Genomic DNA, 15,873 nt, shown 5'->3' on the forward strand with positions numbered 1-15,873 from the left:
GCCAATTACATCCAAATCACTAACCCCGTTAAATTTAATCGTTAAGTCAGGGGTAGACATGTCTTTTCACTATTTCTTTATTATAATACTTATTTCAGTGAACTGCAGTTTTTATCCTTGTGGTTTGTCCAAATCTACGGTTTTAGTCCAATAGTTTTAAGTTTGCAATTTTCACCATTGTACTTCATTTCACTTGCAATGAAATCCGAATTTAATAACCTCGTTAAGTCTGGTCGTTAACCCATTTGCATGCCTCTCACGTGACGACCAGTTTTGTTGTTTTTCTCCCCAAATAAACCTCAATCCTAATTCGTAAGCCCCATCATGTGAGGGGCTGTGGTGTATTTTGGGAAAAGGAAAAAATAAGGAATAAAACTGCCCCTCACATGAAGGGCATACTGATAGGTTTAACAATCAGACTTAGCGAGATTATGGGATTCGGGTTTAATTACAAGTGAAATGAAACTACAAGGACGAAAATTGCAAACTTGAAACTATTGGACTAAAACCGCAGATTTGGACAAACCAGAGGGACGAAAACCGCAGTTCACTGAAATAAGTATTTATAAAGAAATAGTGAAAAGACATGTCTACCCCTAACGTAACGACTAACGGGGTTAGCGATTTGGATGTAGCTGGCAAAAGCTGGGAAACGTGGAGAGTCCATACGCAAAAACTAAACTTTTTGGACTAAATTCGCATTATTTGTCAAACCACAAGGACGAAAATGGCACTTTACTCTTTAAAATATAAGTTTGCTCGAAACCGGGTTAAAGTATCTAGCCCTTAATTTTTACTCAACCTATGTTAAGTAATAAAGTGGGTAAAAATGCAAGAATGCAAGTCCCTTTATAATATAGATACTAAAACGGGTTTACTACAAAAGTTGACTATAAAAATGCAAGAATGCAAGTCCCATCACAACACTATTTCATCAAAACTTATTTCTGTAGAATTTACTACTACTCTTACAAAAGTTTTGGTTTTTCTTAAATGTGGGCATACTCCGATTTCTTACTGAAATAATCCTCACAAGAGAAACTACGACGACTTACATCATTAACTCGTTTTTCTATTAGAATCTATTGGTCTTTATATATTGACTCTAAGCATGCAAATTTTTCTAAAGGCTTCTAAGGTTAGTGGGAGCAGTAAAAGTCTTATAATGAGTTGTAAGAAGTACAAGAGGGGGGGGGGGAAGAGAGTCATTAAATTTACTCTATATTTAAACTCCAATTGCACCTCTTGTACACCATACTGCACAAATTCTTACATACTTAGAATCCTAACAATCTGGTTCACCGGATTCGCTTGCGTAATCTGAACTTGTAGCCTTGGGCACGCGTTCCGGAAATGACTGGGATCACCGCAGTTAAAGCACGACCTGGGTCGTGGGTTTTGGTAGGTTGGTTGTGGGTTCTGCGGGTAGACTGGTGGTGTTGGCGCAATTGGATTGGCGGGAAGGACTCTACAGAACTCAGCAGAGTGACCAACGCGGCCACATCGGTTACATTGTCGACACGGGGTTTGGGTTGGGTGGTGAAGTCTACAGGTTGGGCAAAAGGGTTGGGTTCCTGTGTAAGGTTTCTTAGGTGGCGGGGCAGGGAGTGCGGGATTGGTTAAGGCATAGTTGTGGACTACAGGAGGTGTTGGGTAGGCTGTCAGTGGGTTAGGCGCGTAAACTGGAGGTTGGTAGATGGGTTGCTGGACAATGGGCGGGTTGGTAAGCGCATAGGCTTTGCGCCTGCGCTTGAGGTTGTTACGGTTTGAGGGTTCTGGTTTGGTTTCTGTTGGTTCAGGAACAGTCTTGGTGAGTTTGGTCTTCTCAGATCCCCGCAGGAACAGGGTTCCTGCTCTGACATGGTTGTCGCTGAGCACAGCGGCCAACTCGATGGCGTCAGAGAGGGTAACTGGGTTTCTGGCCCATACAGAATCTTGAATTTCCATGGGGAGACCCCCAAGGAATTTCTCGATGGCTCGGCGGAAAGGGGTAACAAGGTGAGGGACAAGCAGGCTTAGTTCATGGAAACGCGTCGCGTACTCGCGCGCTTCGCCACTGTATTGCTTAAGATTCCAAAATTCTTCCTCCAGGCACTTAACTTCGTTGGGAGGGCAGAATTCTCGCGTCAGAATTTCCTTAAATTCCTCCCATGTCATGCTAGAAGCAGCTTCTGCGCCACGCGCATGAGCTACTCCATTCCACCAAGTAGGCGCCCTTGATTCCAGGACACTAGAGGCATATAGGGTTCGTCGGTCTGGAGGGCATTGGGTATGGAGGAAAGTGTTTTCTACTTTCTCAAGCCACTGGAGCATCACGGTGGCTCCTTCAAGACCTGTGAACTTTGGAGGGTTACCCGCGTAAAGGACTTAATGTTGTAACCAGAGGTGTTAGCATTGTTTTGGTTTAAGGCTTGAGCTATTGCGGCGGCCATTTCCTGGGAACGTTGCTGCGAACGTCTGCGCGAGGCTTCTCTCCTCAGATGGCGGCGAGATAGCGGAGGCATTCTATAAAAGTTTTAATTTTAGTTAATATCTTGGTTTTAGCGCAAAGTATGTCATCGTAAAGCATGGTTTCACGGAGTCAGTTACTGTCAAAAGTTAAAGTAAAATAAATGACCCAAAATGCAGACTTAATAAAGGTAACAAATTCGAATCAAGAATCGACAATTCATGTATCACCAGGACTTTCCGAATTCCCAATTTAAAATATACGAGCAAACGAGTATTGGAGATTGACGATTCATGTATCACCATGACTTTTCAATCCTCAATATAAAATATACAAGAAAATGAGTATTGGAGATTGACAATTCATGTATCACCATGACTTTTCAAGTCTCCAACCTCAGAACATAATCGTAAATGGAAATTGAAAATCAACTATTCATGTATCACCATGACTTTTCGGATTTTCAAATCCAACAAACGAGTATGTAAGTAAAATCAATAAAAATCGAAATTCAATAAAAATCGAAATATCGCGGAATAAAACATAAAATCATATACTGCGCAAGCGCGAGCATATTTGTAAACAACGAGTAATTAACAATAAGCGCGCAAACATGAGATTTCTCTCATGCGCGAGAAGGGACTCTTAGGTATTCTAGGCCGTTACGTCTAACCACCTATCCTAAAGTCAACGAGCTCTGATACCAATCTGTAACACCCCGACCAAAGGCGGATTATACATCGGGGCGCCACATACTGTTTCATTACTCGTGACACTATTGGGTGTCAATATTTAATAAATACATTCATTCGCGCACGCGCAAAGTAGACATAAGATAACATAAATCATCATAAATCAATATATTATAAATCATAATAATCGAACAGCAATAACTTGTCTTGATACATTTTAATCTAGGTCCAAAATAAAGAAAACTTCCTACGTGTCCACAAGCTCCAAAACAGCTACTGCAAACCTGAACATGTGTTAAAATAAACGTCAAACACTTGCGTGTTGGTGAGAAATCAAGTTTAATAGATAATAGATAACAATAAATCTGCGCGCAACACGTGTATGTCTGGTGTTTAACAAGGGTGCAATCAGATTGTGATCAAGCCTAAATAGATCATAGCTCATAGTTCATAGTTCAATCCGTGCTCCCAAATGAGCACAAAAACAAGAAAACATCTGTGCAGGTGTAAAGAAAGAAAACCGTAAACGATAGGTCTCCCGTGTTCATCTAATGGATCCATGAAAACTTCGGAATAGGCCGAACAAAGCGGTTAATGATACACACATACAAATAAACAGCCAAGTAAACGTCCTCAACACATGGGATACTGCGCGACTAAAGTTCATAAACAAGTTTAAGACTCTAAGTTTGTACGAACACATGAACATCCCAAAACATTAAAAATAAAAAAAGGGATTAGGTACGAGATTACTCACATGATAAACGATGCGGTGTAAGATAAAGCAAGAACCAACTTTAAACAAGCACAAGTTAACCTATAAACAAGATTATTGTTTTAATGATTTGTTTTAAGTCTTGATTACAAGTTAGCATAATTAATAAGTAAATTATTATATATAATATGTTACCGGAAAAGCAGGACAGAACAGGGAGGAAGACGGAGGCAAAGAGAGAGGAGACGGCAGAGGATCAACGGCAGAGAGCAAGAGAGGACAGGAGAGATTAAGTGTTTTGTGTGTGTAGTGTTAGGAAAAATACATTATTATTTATAGAGAAACCCTAGGGAACACAATCCCTAGAAAAAGGGGAAAAGATCTCAAAAAGCAAAAGATTCCAAAAGCAAAAGATATCAAAAGATATGGCAGCTGCAGGGGGCAAGATAAAGCTGACAGGGAACAGTAACCAGGCATGGGAGGGTCAGATAAAGGTACTGGTCAGGCATGGAAAAAGCAGATCTCAAAAGATAATGTCAGTCACTTTTTCTGCCAACCAATGGGGTTGGTGCGCATGCTGCGCCAAAAGTGGCTTTTCAGACATAAGATAGGTCAGGTTAGGTCAACAGCACAAAGATATGATATCAAAAGCAAACAAGCAAGTTAAAACAGAAGAAAAGATAAGTCTAGCGCGAGAAAGCTGCGAGCGCGAAGGCAGACACAGAAGGTCAAGAGCGCGCGAGCGCGAAGGCAGACAGAACCAACCTTTGCGCGCCGCGGAAAGAACTACATTTCTAAGCGCGTCGCGGGAAGAACTTCAATTCTAAGCGCGTCGCGAGAAGAACTATATTCCTTAGCGCGTCGCGGGAAGAACGGTATCCATAGCGCGCCGCGGGAAGAACTAAAATCCTTAGCGCGCTGCGGGGACAGTTCGTCTCGCGTATCGCAGTAACAGGTGGTCTTCACGCAGGCTTCCTTGCAAGGAGTCTGGCGCGTGGGGCTGCGCAGACAACCTTAGGCGGGAAGGAACAAAGGACAAGCAAAGAGTTAGAGGGAAACAAGGCTTAAGGGCGGGACGGCGACAAGAGGGAACAGAAGGCGGAAAGAGAGAAGAAGAGGGACGGGACGGCAGAAAGAAAGAGAGAGAAAGAGGCGGGAAGGAAAATATATATTATTATTACTAAAAGTAAAATATAAGTATAAATAAATATTAAATCATAAAAGAAAGAGATCGGGTCAGAGAAACGGGTACCTGGGTCGGGTCGGATCGGGGCAGATGTCACAGTCTCCCCTACTTTAAGAAATTTCGTCCCGAAATTTATCTCGAAGTAGGTTGCGCAGAGAACAGGTGCGGGTACTTGATCTTCATTTGATCTTCCCTTTCCCATGTAAACTCGGCTCCGCGCTTGGTCTCCCAGCGAACTTTCACGATAGGGATGCGACTGCGCTTGGTTTGCTTTACCTCGCGATCCATAATCTCAACAGGCTTCTCAACGAAATGCATAGTTTCATCAACTTGAACTTCATCAAGTGGAATGTGAAGGTTCTCGTCAGCTAAACACTTCTTGAGATTGGATACATGGAACGTTGGATGCACATTACTGAGCGCGGGCGGCAGGTCTAGTCTGTAGGCAACTTTTCCTACACGCGCGAGAATCTTAAATGGTCCAACATATCGAGGAGCAAGCTTACCTTTCTTCCCAAAGCGGACAACACCCTTCCAGGGCGACACTTTGAGGAGAACAAGATCACCAACTTGAAATTCGAGAGGCTTCCGCCTACGATCTGCGTAACTCTTCTGTCGGCTTCTGGCAGTCAGCAGATGATCACGGATCTTGGCGATTTTATCGGTTGTCTCTTGAACAAGTTCGGGTCCTGTGATTTGAGCTTCTCCCACTTCGCTCCAACAAATCGGGGAGCGGCACTTACGACCGTAAAGTGCTTCAAATGGGGCCATACCGATACTGGAATGATAGCTGTTATTATAAGAGAACTCAATCAAAGGCAGGTGCGAATCCCAATTACCTCCAAAATCAAGAACACAAGATCGGAGCATATCCTCAAGAGTTTGAATAGTTCGCTCAGACTGACCGTCAGTCTGAGGATGATATGCCGTACTCATGTCCAAGCGAGTTCCTAACGCAGATTGGAGAGATTTCCAAAAGCGGGATATAAAACGGCCATCGCGATCGGATATGATGCTCAAAGGGGTACCATGGCGGCAGACAATTTCCTTGACATAAAGCTGCGCGAGTTGCTCAACACGGTAGTTTTCACGAATGGGCAGAAAGTGAGCAGACTTAGTCAAACGATCCACTATTACCCAAATGCTATCATGTTTGCTTGCTGTCAAAGGTAACTTGGTAATAAAGTCCATCGCTACACATTCCCATTTCCACGTAGGAATTTCTGGTTGTTTGAGCAAACCAGATGGGCGTTGGTGTTCAGCTTTTACTTTAGAACAAGTCAGGCATCTAGCTACGAACACAGCAATATCCTTCTTCATACCGGGCCACCAATAAGTAATGCGCAAATCCTTGTACATCTTATCAGTGCCGGGATGAATGGAATATCGAGATTTGTGCGCTTCACTCAGGATATCAGCGCGAAGATTCTCATCAAAGGGAATCCAGATGCGATTAAGATAGCAGAGAATTCCACTCAGATTGGGCACAAAATGCGCTTCCGCGCCACACGCTAACTCGGCGCGAAGGTTACCATTACTGATGGATGCGCGCTGCGCGTCACGAATGCGCGATTCAAGGTTGCTTTGGATCGGCGCGAAGTGAAGCTGCTGTGCGCGGCAAGATACAGTTAAGCTGGCTGGGTTTTCGGCTGAGCGCATCGGCTACCACATTAGCCTTACCAGGATGATACCGGATCTCACAATCGTAGTCGCTGATGAGTTCGTTCCATCGGCGTTGCCTCATGTTAAGTTCCTTTTGATCAAAGATATGCTGAAGGCTTTTATGGTCAGTGTAGAGGATACACTTAGTACCATAAAGGTAGTGTCTCCAGATCTTCAAGGCAAAAACAACTGCACCAAGTTCGAGGTCGTGAGTTGTATAATTCTTCTCGTGAACCTTGAGTTGCCTTGATGCGTAAGCGATAACCTTGCCTCGTTGCATAAGAACACAACCGAGACCTTGGTTGGAGGCATCGCAGTACACGACAAAATCTTCATTACCCTCAGGTAGCGCAAGGACAGGAGCTTCACACAACAAACGCTTGAGCGTTAGAAAGGCTTCTTCTTGCTTCGAGCCCCAAATATATGGTTTACCCTTGTGCGTTAGAGCTGTTAAAGGCAAAGCGATCTTTGAGAAGTTCGAAATGAAGCGCCGGTAATAACCAGCTAAGCCCAGAAAGAAACGGATCTCGGAAGGAGTGGATGGCGTAATCCAGTTCTTGATTGCTTCAATCTTGGATGGGTCGACATGAATACCCATCTTATTTACAACATGGCCAAGAAACTGTACTTCATCAGACCAGAATTCACACTTGGAGAGCTTGGCAAAGAGCTGCTCGGTTCTAAGCTTTTGCAACACCAACCGAAGATGTTGCTCATGCTCGGCCTTGGTCTTAGAATAAATCAGAACGTCATCGATAAACACAATCACGAATTTATCCAAGAAAGGCCTACACACCCGATTCATTAGATCCATGAAAACGGCGGGTGCGTTGGTTAAACCGAAGGACATGACAAAGAATTCAAAATGGCCATAGCGAGTTCGAAAAGCAGTCTTCGGAACATCTTCATCGCGGATGCGCAACTGGTGATAGCCAGAGCGGAGATCAATCTTCGAGAAACAAGAGGCACCTTGGAGTTGATCAAAGAGGTCGTCAATACGCGGTAAGGGATACCGGTTTTTAATGGTGAGTTTGTTCAACTCGCGGTAATCAATACACATGCGAAACGATCCATCTTTCTTCTTAACGAACAACACCGGAGCACCCCAGGGCGAAGAGCTAGGGCGGATGAATCCTTTAGCAGTCAACTCTTGAAGTTGGCTTGCCAATTCTTGCATCTCAGCGGGCGCAAGACGGTAAGGAGATTTAGCTACGGGGGAAGCACCAGGGACAAGATCAATACGCAACTCGACTTCACGAGCGGGAGGGATACCAGGAAGATCATCAGGAAAAACTTCAGGGAAATCACGCACAACAGGGATATCGCGAAGCTTCTTTCCTTCATCGGGTTTGACCACATGGGCTAAAAATGCAATACACTTCTTCCGCATGAGTCTTTGGGCTTCGGCGCAAGACATAAGTTTAAGACCACTGGAGGGTTTTTCGCCGTAGATATGAAGATCACCATTTTCTCGAGGTATGCGAATCATCTTCTTGGCGCAAATAACTTCGGCGCGATTCTTCGAGAGCCAGTCCATACCAATGATAACATCAAAGCTTCCAAGAGGCATGGGGATGAGGTCGATCAGAAAATCGTTTTCGTTAAGGTTAAGCGTGCAATCTTTTATCACTGAGTTAATTAAAACAGTTTCGCCATTAGCCAATTCAACTGAAAAATTTTCTTTTAAGTCGTTGCGCGGTCGCGCAAGCTTCTGCTCAAACGCGCGAGAAATAAAACTTCGATCGGCGCCAGTATCAAAAAGTACAGAAGCATAAAATCCGTTAAGCAAAAATGTACCATTAACTACGTCATTATTCGCTTGCGCTTGGTGCGCGGTTATGTTAAAAGCTCGTCCGCGCGTTACTTGGTTCGAAATCTGGTTCACCGGATTCGCTTGCGTAATCTGAACTTGTAGCCTTGGGCACACGTTCCGGAAATGACTGGGATCACCGCAGTTAAAGCACGACCTGGGTCGTGGGTTTTGGTAGGTTGGTTGTGGGTTCTGCGGGTAGACTGGTGGTGTTGGCGCAATTGGATTGGCGGGAAGGACTCTACAGAACTCAGCAGAGTGACCAACGCGGCCACATCGGTTACATTGTCGACACGGGGTTTGGGTTGGGTGGTGAAGTCTACAGGTTGGGCAAAAGGGTTGGGTTCCTGTGTAAGGTTTCTTAGGTGGCGGGGCAGGGAGTGCGGGATTGGTTAAGGCATAGTTGTGGACTACAGGAGGTGTTGGGTAGGCTGTCAGTGGGTTAGGCGCGTAAACTGGAGGTTGGTAGATGGGTTGCTGGACAATGGGCGGGTTGGTAAGCGCATAGGCTTTGCGCCTGCGCTTGAGGTTGTTACGGTTTGAGGGTTCTGGTTTGGTTTCTGTTGGTTCAGGAACAGTCTTGGTGAGTTTGGTCTTCTCAGATCCCCGCAGGAACAGGGTTCCTGCTCTGACATGGTTGTCGCTGAGCACAGCGGCCAACTCGATGGCGTCAGAGAGGGTAACTGGGTTTCTGGCCCATACAGAATCTTGAATTTCCATGGGGAGACCCCCAAGGAATTTCTCGATGGCTCGGCGGAAAGGGGTAACAAGGTGAGGGACAAGCAGGCTTAGTTCATGGAAACGCGTCGCGTACTCGCGCGCTTCGCCACTGTATTGCTTAAGATTCCAAAATTCTTCCTCCAGGCGCTTAACTTCGTTGGGAGGGCAGAATTCTCGCGTCAGAATTTCCTTAAATTCCTCCCATGTCATGCTAGAAGCAGCTTCTGCGCCACGCGCATGAGCTACTCCATTCCACCAAGTAAGCGCCCTTGATTCCAGGACACTAGAGGCATATAGGGTTCGTCGGTCTGGAGGGCATTGGGTATGGAGGAAAGTGTTTTCTACTTTCTCAAGCCACTGGAGCATCACGGTGGCTCCTTCAAGACCTGTGAACTTTGGAGGGTTACCCGCGTAAAGGACTTAATGTTGTAACCAGAGGTGTTAGCATTGTTTTGGTTTAAGGCTTGAGCTATTGCGGCGGCCATTTCCTGGGAACGTTGCTGCGAACGTCTGCGCGAGGCTTCTCTCCTCAGATGGCGGCGAGATAGCGGAGGCATTCTATAAAAGTTTTAATTTTAGTTAATATCTTGGTTTTAGCGCAAAGTATGTCATCGTAAAGCTTGGTTTCACGGAGTCAGTTACTGTCAAAAGTTAAAGTAAAATAAATGACCCAAAATGCAGACTTAATAAAGGTAACAAATTCGAATCAAGAATCGACAATTCATGTATCACCAGGACTTTCCGAATTCCCAATTTAAAATATACGAGCAAACGAGTATTGGTGATTGACGATTCATGTATCACCATGACTTTTCAATCCTCAATATAAAATATACAAGAAAATGAGTATTGGAGATTGACAATTCATGTATCACCATGACTTTTCAAGTCTCCAACCTCAGAACATAATCGTAAATGGAAATTGAAAATCAACTATTCATGTATCACCATGACTTTTCGGATTTTCAAATCCAACAAACGAGTATGTAAGTAAAATCAATAAAAATCGAAATTCAACAAAAATCGAAATATCGCGGAATAAAACATAAAATCATATACTGCGCAAGCGCGAGCATATTTGTAAACAACGAGTAATTAACAATAAGCGCGCAAACATGAGATTTCTCTCATGCGCGAGAAGGGACTCTTAGGTATTCTAGGCCGTTACGTCTAACCACCTATCCTAAAGTCAACGAGCTCTGATACCAATCTGTAACACCCCGACCAAAGGCGGATTATACATCGGGGCGCCACATACTGTTTCATTACTCGTGACACTATTGGGTGTCAATATTTAATAAATACATTCATTCGCGCACGCGCAAAGTAGACATAAGATAACATAAATCATCATAAATCAATATATTATAAATCATAATAATCGAACAGCAATAACTTGTCTTGATACATTTTAATCTAGGTCCAAAATAAAGAAAACTTCCTACGTGTCCACAAGCTCCAAAACAGCTACTGCAAACCTGAACATGTGTTAAAATAAACGTCAAACACTTGCGTGTTGGTGAGAAATCAAGTTTAATAGATAATAGATAACAATAAATCTGCGCGCAACACGTATATGTCTGGTGTTTAACAAGGGTGCAATCAGATTGTGATCAAGCCTAAATAGATCATAGCTCATAGTTCATAGTTCAATCCGTGCTCCCAAATGAGCACAAAAACAAGAAAACATCTGTGCAAGTGTAAAGAAAGAAAACCGTAAACGATAGGTCTCCCGTGTTCATCTAATGGATCCATGAAAACTTCGGAATAGGCCGAACAAAGCGGTTAATGATACACACATACAAATAAACAGCCAAGTAAACGTCCTCAACACATGGGATACTGCGCGACTAAAGTTCATAAACAAGTTTAAGACTCTAAGTTTGTACGAACACATGAACATCCCAAAACATTAAAAATAAAAAAAGGGATTAGGTACGAGATTACTCACATGATAAACGATGCGGTGTAAGATAAAGCAAGAACCAACTTTAAACAAGCACAAGTTAACCTATAAACAAGATTATTGTTTTAATGATTTGTTTTAAGTCTTGATTACAAGTTAGCATAATTAATAAGTAAATTATTATATATAATATGTTACCGGAAAAGCAGGACAGAACAGGGAGGAAGACGGAGGCAAAGAGAGAGGAGACGGCAGAGGATCAACGGCAGAGAGCAAGAGAGGACAGGAGAGATTAAGTGTTTTGTGTGTGTAGTGTTAGGAAAAATACATTATTATTTATAGAGAAACCCTAGGGAACACAATCCCTAGAAAAAGGGGAAAAGATCTCAAAAAGCAAAAGATTCCAAAAGCAAAAGATATCAAAAGATATGGCAGCTGCAGGGGGCAAGATAAAGCTGACAGGGAACAGTAACCAGGCATGGGAGGGTCAGATAAAGGTACTGGTCAGGCATGGAAAAAGCAGATCTCAAAAGATAATGTCAGTCACTTTTTCTGCCAACCAATGGGGTTGGTGCGCATGCTGCGCCAAAAGTGGCTTTTCAGACATAAGATAGGTCAGGTTAGGTCAACAGCACAAAGATATGATATCAAAAGCAAACAAGCAAGTTAAAACAGAAGAAAAGATAAGTCTAGCGCGAGAAAGCTGCGAGCGCGAAGGCAGACACAGAAGGTCAAGAGCGCGCGAGCGCGAAGGCAGACAGAACCAACCTTTGCGCGCCGCGGAAAGAACTACATTTCTAAGCGCGTCGCGGGAAGAACTTCAATTCTAAGCGCGTCGCGAGAAGAACTATATTCCTTAGCGCGTCGCGGGAAGAACGGTATCCATAGCGCGCCGCGGGAAGAACTAAAATCCTTAGCGCGCTGCGGGGACAGTTCGTCTCGCGTATCGCAGTAACAGATGGTCTTCACGCAGGCTTCCTTGCAAGGAGTCTGGCGCGTGGGGCTGCGCAGACAACCTTAGGCGGGAAGGAACAAAGGACAAGCAAAGAGTTAGAGGGAAACAAGGCTTAAGGGCGGGACGGCGACAAGAGGGAACAGAAGGCGGAAAGAGAGAAGAAGAGGGACGGGACGGCGGAAAGAAAGAGAGAGAAAGAGGCGGGAAGGAAAATATATATTATTATTACTAAAAGTAAAATATAAGTATAAATAAATATTAAATCATAAAAGAAAGAGATCGGGTCAGAGAAACGGGTACCTGGGTCGGGTCGGATCGGGGCAGATGTCACATTCAAGTCTATACTCGTTTAGATATTACTCAAATTGTAACACACTAGACATGTCTAGATTAATGTGAAGCATTTAAAAGAGTATTAAAATATCTTTAAGAGAAACGAAAGACTATAATTTAGAAAAAGAAGTGAGAATTCAAACCGGTTGATTACTCTACAACTTTGTTATATTCAAATATAACATATGTAATTTTCGGGATATATTATTATGTCAGCAGGTAAAACTATCTCATGGAAGAGATATAATGAAGTGATAACAACAATCTAAATTCTAATGGCATAATATGCTGGTTAAATCACAACGCAATTGTCATTAAATTTTGTTGAAAAATTATCATTGGACTCACAAGTTATTAACTCCATATAAATTATATATAGAAGACTTATTGTGATAAAGTCAGCTACACTGTTTTCTCAAACAGTAACAGTTCGAGAGGTGTTGCATTAAATTTCGTTTTGAAATACATTAATCATTTATAAACGAATTGAGGAAACTACATTTTCATATCGAATACATTCATGATATGCTTAAGGATCCTATAACCAAAGGTCTATCACCCATAAGTCTTATGAAAGCGCTTATAATAAAGACAGGATTATTAATGACCATGTAACTGTATATCGTTAAATGAATGACTAATTATTAACTTTTCTCATCAATTTTGATTTTGTATGTCTCTTAATATGTTATATATGTAATGACATATAGACAAATTAGTATACAAATCAAATATTTGAAGGGCTTACTTATAAAAATTGATAATAATTACTTAGGCTTTAAATAAGGACTGCACTATGATTAGTGGAGGTCTTGAGCTGATGTTTAATTCAATGACTGTATTTCTCTACTCCAGTTTGAGTTTAAAGCTAAAATGAGTGTTAAAATCTGCAGACTAATCTAATGCTCATAATAAATGATTATTTGACCAAGCGGGAGAATGTAAGAATAAATATATTGATATATATATATATATATATATATGTATGACACTCATGATCATTTATATAATAATAGGTTAAAGTTAATTAATTATACATTATTATTACTAGCTAGGTAATTGTTGATGGACCAAGTTACCCTTTTTTGCTAATCAAGTGTTTCTCCTTGGGTGTATATAAATATATGGAGAGACTAATTAACATCGTTGAACATAACCCTAAACCTCACCTAATATTTTTGTGACCCTCTCTCTCCATATATTATTCGGTTTCTCAAGAACCCTAATCCCCATCACTAATATACATCCTAAAGGGAAACTCGACCAAGCTAACTATCATGTCGTCTGGATCTTTCTCATCAGCCGTGGCTTCTCTCTCTGTTGTGACAGGTATGTTTTACTTGTAAGTTTATCATAATATTCGTGTTTTCTATTACATACATGAAGAACTGATCAACATGTCAATGTTCCACTCAGTTATGCATATACATATTGTAATCATCAATATTCTTTCTTAGTTTCAACCTGCGCAAGCGTGATGGGGCACTTTATGGTCCAGTCCAGGTCGAGCTAGGTCAACTACCACACACCACGCCCCATAATGTATTAACTCAATCCAGCTGAACCACAAAGTTGTTAAAAGAACAAAGTAACTATTACTAATTTTGTGATACACTATGTGATAACTTGGTAACAAACCAAACAGTGTTTAAAACTACATTAAAATGGATAAGATATCAATAATAAAAGTTAAGTGGTTGAAATCGACGACTAAAGAGAGTATATTATTATCTTTCAAACAAATGACCAATTTTCATGGCGTGTGGTGTCGTGTCGTGTCATGTGATTGCTTATGCTACTCAATGGTTATTTGAAGGAGCGAGTCTTAAAAGAAACGGTAAGGTTGCTGCAATGTGACACACAGGTCGCGGGGTCGAGCATGGAAACAATCTCTTGGAGAATGCAAGAGTAAGGATGCGTACATCAGGTCAAGTGGCTTAGGGGAGCTTTGCGCATGACCGTGTTTTCCTTACCACTAGTTGTTTTAAGTGCCGATTATAATGAATTCATTTTCGTCCATAATTATCACTAGCTTTTCAAATTTATGAAAGTTCTAGATGTAAGTACCAATCGAACTTTGATTGACAATGCGGTTTAACAATCTATACAACCCTACAAACTTGTAACATTTGCAATTGAAACCATAAAAAATCTACAAAATGAAAGTGATTATAAAATAGTAGTGTCAGCCATGTTTTTTCCTGTTAACAAGTGTGGAATTAAAGATCAATGATACAAGTATGAATGCTTGAGGCCCCATTGCTTATAAGTAATAATCATAGGAATATTTGGTATGTCATGATGAGAAAGGGTGACATGCATTTCCATTAGAACAGTGAATTAGTTGGTACTAAATAACTTTCCTCCACAAATTCTGCAACAACATCATAAGATATACTATTTTAGGTACCAGGAGAGTTGGCCATCAAACGTGGGATGGGATGTTGAGTGTTGACGGTGCATGATTCACTACATTATAAGAACAAGTTTAAGGTTAGAGTAAATTAACCTAAACCTAAACATATGCCTCATTCATTCAATTTTAACATATGATTCATAAATTCTCTCCTTTATCTGGTCCCTTGAATTTACATGTCCATCTATCATCTTTCTAGCCAAATCTCTATGTTAAATTATTATGCATTAGTCAAAATTTAAATGCTTAACTCTATACATCATTGGTTTGCAATATCTTTTGATGTTTTGTTTTTAACAAAAACTAAAATTTCATTGGTTTGCAATATCTTTTGATGTTTTGTTTTTAACAAAAACTAAAATTTCATACATAAAACGTACACCAAATGCAACTAGCAAGAAGTGAGAAACAAATGGGATAACGTGATATATACAAAGGAAAATTGGAGAAGTTTAATCTTTGTGATTGATTAAGAACTCTTATACGTTCCTATCATGTCGACTTTTAAATTTTATCTTATTTAGACTATTTCTAATGTGCGTATTTTTTGCTCACATAGATTGAATTAGGGATGTGCGTGATGCGTTTTGGTGCGGTTTTCAATTAAAACAAAAACTTCGGTATTTTGAGTTTTTGAAACCGCTCGGTTTCGGTTTTTTCAGTGTCGGTTTCCTGGTTTTCGTTTTGGTTTCGGACTTCAGTTTGTTCGTTTTTTGTCATTTGAGCTTGAAAATTATAGGCCGGAAAAAAAAGTTAGCACAGGAATATTGAAAACGTTTAATATTATACATTTGCCAAGTGATTCATATATTAATTTGGATAGGCGCCGGCGCATACAAAATTATATATACGTAGATAAAGGATAGAATACGAAAATCCTTTATCGTATAATAGGTACGCGACATTCTGGAACGTCCATCTTCAATAACCATCCTAACCCTAAAATCACAATTACGCGAGCTGGCCTCCGTCAACCTCTTCTCCCGTCGATTCCCTCCACCTTCACCATTGCCGTTCAACGATTGCGTC

The sequence above is a fragment of the Bidens hawaiensis genome, unplaced genomic scaffold (assembly GCF_021521415.1).
Source record: "Bidens hawaiensis isolate Kalapana, Puna unplaced genomic scaffold, B.hawaiensis_p1.1 tig00027341_1, whole genome shotgun sequence".
Classification (NCBI taxonomy): domain Eukaryota; kingdom Viridiplantae; phylum Streptophyta; class Magnoliopsida; order Asterales; family Asteraceae; genus Bidens; species Bidens hawaiensis.